The sequence below is a fragment of the Oryzias melastigma genome, linkage group LG23 (genome assembly GCF_002922805.2).
Source record: "Oryzias melastigma strain HK-1 linkage group LG23, ASM292280v2, whole genome shotgun sequence".
NCBI classification, from domain to species: Eukaryota; Metazoa; Chordata; class Actinopteri; order Beloniformes; family Adrianichthyidae; genus Oryzias; species Oryzias melastigma.
In genome coordinates, this window is record NC_050534.1 from 22,692,829 (window position 1) to 22,697,146 (window position 4,318).

At 51.7% G+C, this 4,318-nt stretch overlaps 1 long non-coding RNA gene across 1 annotated transcript in view; it reads left to right on the forward strand.

Annotated features, from left to right (window-relative positions):
* Positions 1–1,954: 1,954 nt before the first annotated feature.
* The window catches only part of LOC118598077, a 16,465-nt gene continuing 14,101 nt past the window's right edge, over positions 1,955–4,318 (forward strand). The window contains exons 1-2 of the long non-coding RNA XR_004947174.1: positions 1,955–2,381; positions 2,474–2,614. This is a non-coding gene — a long non-coding RNA (uncharacterized LOC118598077). The remainder of the gene's footprint in view (positions 2,382–2,473; positions 2,615–4,318) is intronic.

Consider the following 4,318-nt stretch of genomic DNA (forward strand, 5'->3'; position numbering starts at 1 on the left):
CCGAACTTCTTTCTGCTGGTTTTGGATTCTGTCCTTAAAGTTTAGATTTCTGCTTCTTCTCTGGACGTTTGTGGAGTTGAGTTTGTTCTGACTGTTGTTGCACTCTTTGTGTTGGTGCTGATGGGTTGTTGCAGTTTATTGTGCAGTTGAATTTCTTGAATTGTTGTGTGTTTTGTGTTGTGTTCCATTGTTGTCTGTTTTTTAGGGGCGACTGTGGTGCAGCGGTAGGGCGGTCGACTCCTGATAAGAAGAATTCGGGTTTGATTCCCGCCTTACCCACCTGTGTGTCGAAGTGTCCTTGGGCAAGACACTGAACCCCGAATTGTCTCTGGTGGGAGGTTGGAGCCAGTGTGTGAGTGTGTGTGTGTGAATGTGTGTGTGAGTGTGTGTGTGAAGGGGTGTGGGGGGGTGTGTGTGACTGTGTGTGACTGTGTGTGAAGGGGTGTGTGAATGTGTGTGTGTGAATATGTGTGTGAATATGTGTGTGACTGTGTGTGTGAATGTGAAGCGCTTGGCCCTCGACGGAGGGTAGAAAGCGCGACACAAGTATACATCATTTACCATTGTGTTCTATTGTGTGTTTTTGTGTTGTTTCATTGTGTTTTGTGATGTGCTCTCTTGTTTGTTGTTGTGTTCCATCGTTGTGTGTTTGTGAGTCGCGTCATGACAGCTCAGATGAGGCATCCTCCGCGTGGTCCTAACGTCCGCCGTGTCGTAACCTCTCCTGCTTTGCTGTGAGTGGTGTTGTAGCTCCGCCCCCTCGGCGCTCTCTGGAATGTAAACATTCTGATCCGGACTTTCCAGAGGAGCGTTTGCCGCCGGAGACGTTTGACCACATGACTAATGGAGGTGTTGTGGTGTTGTTGGCGCTCACAGACTCAGGTGAGAGCGCTGCAGGTCGTTCTCTGGAGGTGGGCGGAGCCACGTCTTTCATTTTCCAGAGGTCAGGTGTCGTCTGAGTGTGTTGATGTTCCGTGCTGGTTCTGAAGGCGGCAGAGGTTCTGTAGTGGAGGGAAAAAGTGAGCTCGCTCCTGGACCAGGAGAACAACATCGCCCTGGAGGGCGGGGCTTACAGAGCTCTGCTGCTCTGATTCGTTACTGGACGGAGAGATGATGGAGTCAGGACTAATTACAGGGGGGGGTCTCTGACCACCCCGTAGGAGGGGGGGTGAAGGTTCTGCAGGTCAGAGCACCAGGATTCTGTAGGGGTTCTGGAGAAGAACAGAACCCGCTGACCCGCTCTGACCATTGTGACCTTTGACCCCCCCCTGGGGTCATGGCTGTCTTCCCCCCCCCCCCCCCCTCCCAGAAGCTACCCTGACATGTGCAGTCTGGATCGGGTCCCAGTCCACGTTAACTGGAGGGATGACGTCGTCGCCGTCCTCGCCTTCCTCGCCGTGCTCGCCAAGCAGCTCTGCCACCCCGGCGGCCGACTCCCCACCCCCGATCACACTGCTCCCATTCATGCAGCAGTAATTACTGCCCCCCACCCCCCTCCTCATATGTTCACTAATTTGTCTGCACTTCTGTGCGGTTTGTGTTCAGACGGTGTGATGTCACGGCCCGCCCCGCCACGACCAGGACCGCCGACCGCCGTTTACTCAGGAGGAGGTTCCAGAGGAGGAGCTGCAGCTCATCACCTGGAGGAGGAGAAGAGTCAGCTGACCGGACAGCAGCTACAAGAGGAAGGACGCCACGGGGACGGACGCCATGGAGGACGGACGCAACTAGGACGGACGCCACGGGGAAGGACGCCACGGGAACGGACGCCACGGAGGACGGACGCCACGGAGGACGGACGCCACGGGGACGAACGTCACAGACGCCACAGGGACGAACGCCACAGGGACGAACGCCACGGGGACAGACGCCACGGGGAGGAACGCCACGGACGCCACGGGAACGAACGCCACGGGGACAGACGCCACAGGGGACGGACGCCACAGGGACGAACGCCACGGACGCCACAGGGACGAACGCCACGGACGCCACCGGAACTAAACACCAACAATTCCTTAAATGCTGTAAACATATTTTTTAGAGAAAACAAACAGATGATTTGTTGAACTGTTGGGATGTGAACAGAACCAGAACCAGAACCAGAACCAGAACCATTACATACAGATCAGGTTTGATGTGACGCTGGTGAACCTCAATCATCTCATGAAAGTAGAACCAGGAACCAGCAGAGAGACGGATCTGAGCTTCAACTGAACTGAAGTCAACCTGATGAAACAAACAAACAAACAAACAAACAAACAAACAAACAAACAAACAAACAAACAAACAAACAAAACAACGTTTACAGTTCTCAAATGTAACCTGTGTTCCTGCAGACATCGACGTTCTTCTGCTCGTCTGCAGTGACCATCATGAAACAGGTGAGACATCCGGACAGGAAGGAAGAAGGATTTCAAAGTAAGAGCCTAAGTCAGTAAAGTCATGCTTTTATTTTTCCGTCCTGGACTGAAAGGAGGTGACCTCGAATGACCTCAGAAGAAGCTGCATCAGGACCAGTTTGGAGAAGGAAGATGGAATTCTGGATCTCCTGACAGACGGGCCTCATCCAGAACCAGGAGACATCTGGACGCCGGCGGACCCCCCCCCATAGAGAGTAACTTCATTACACTGTAAATGTGTGGAGACTGTGATGGGGGGGAGGGGGGTGTAGACCACCTCCTCCTTTAAACCTAAAGTGTGAATTAATGAAACCACAACAGAAACAAAACAGAAGAAGCAAAGAATGACAAGGAAGCACAACACAAAACACACAACAAAACACACAACAAAACACACAACAAAACACACAACACAACACACAACAAAACACACAACAAAACACACAACAAAACACACAACTCTACAGAGACACACAGAGGACGACTCCTGAAGATCCACAAACAGCCAAACGTCTGTCAGCCTGAACTGAAAGACGTTCACTAGATCAGGTCCGTCTGTCGGAGCTCATTGGTTCGTCTGAAGTGGTCGTCCTGACGACGGCGACAGCGGCGACCTCCGACCGAGAAGAAACGTCGTAAAGTTTGAAACAAACCGAAGAAAAGACGGAAATGAGAAAACTTGGATGAGACAGACGCCTCGGGATTAATGTCTATGAAACTCCAACGGCTGGAAGACAGAGGAGGAGTGAGGAGCAATGAGGAGCAGTGAGGAGTAATGAGGAGTAATGAGGAGTAATGAGGAGCAGTGAGGAGTAATGAGGAGTAATGAGGAGTAATGAGGAACAATGAGGAGTAATGAGGAGTAATGAGGAGCACAGAGGAGTAATGAGGAGTAATAAGGAGTAATGAGGAGCAGTGAGGAGTAATGAGGAGCAGTGAAGAGTAATGAGGAACAATGAGGAGCAGTGAGGAGTAATGAGGAGTAATGAGGAACAATGAGGAGTAATGAGGATCACAGAGGAGTAATGAGGAGCAGTGAGGAGTAATGAGGAGCAGTGAAGAGTAATGAGGAGTAATGTGGAGCAGTGAGGAGCAATGAGGAGCAGTGAGGAGTAATAAGGAGTAATGAGGAACAATGAGGAGCAGTGAGGAGTAATGAGGAGCACAGAGGAGTAATGAGGAGTAATGAGGAACAATGAGGAGTAATGAGGAGTAATGAGGAGTAATGAAGAGCTGTGAGGAGTAATGAGGAGCAATGAGGAGCAGTGAGGACCAATGAGGAATAATGAGGAGTAATGAGGAGCAATGGGGAGTAATGAGGAGCAGTCTAGTTGCTAGAAAAAGCGACATGTCAAGCGCTGGGGGAGCAGTTTGTCAGGACATCTCCTCAGTGGAGGTGGTGACCTCCTGCAGGTCTGGAGAACAGGAGGAGGTGTTGGTGGACTTCAGACTGGGTCCGTTGTGGTTCTGGTGTCTGGTTCTGTTAGTTTCTTCATGGAGAACCGGGTTGTTGTCACAGACTGGGGCCGTCTTCATGCTGCGTTCAGGTGCTCCTCGTCTTCACATCATCCTCACTGATAGGTCGGAGTGTGATGGAGGTGGGAGGGGCTTCTGGTGGTCAGCACAGAGGTGACCACGTCTTCGCCGTGACTCTTAAAGGGCCTTTTGGGCTGCCATCAGTCCGGATGTTCCCCCGACAGCAGAGAGGCTAAAGGGGGAGGAGCTTAGTGGCTCCAGCTGTCACGAAGACCTTCTGAGGAGGTCTGACTCCTCGTGGTTTAGTTTGTCTGTGGACAGAATGTTTCTGCTGAGGATCCATCAGAACCGACCTCATCTCCACTGATGCATCAGAGAAATCCATGATGACGCCGAGTCACAGTCAGTCTGAGAAACACTGAAGGAGGAGAAGGAGGAGGAGG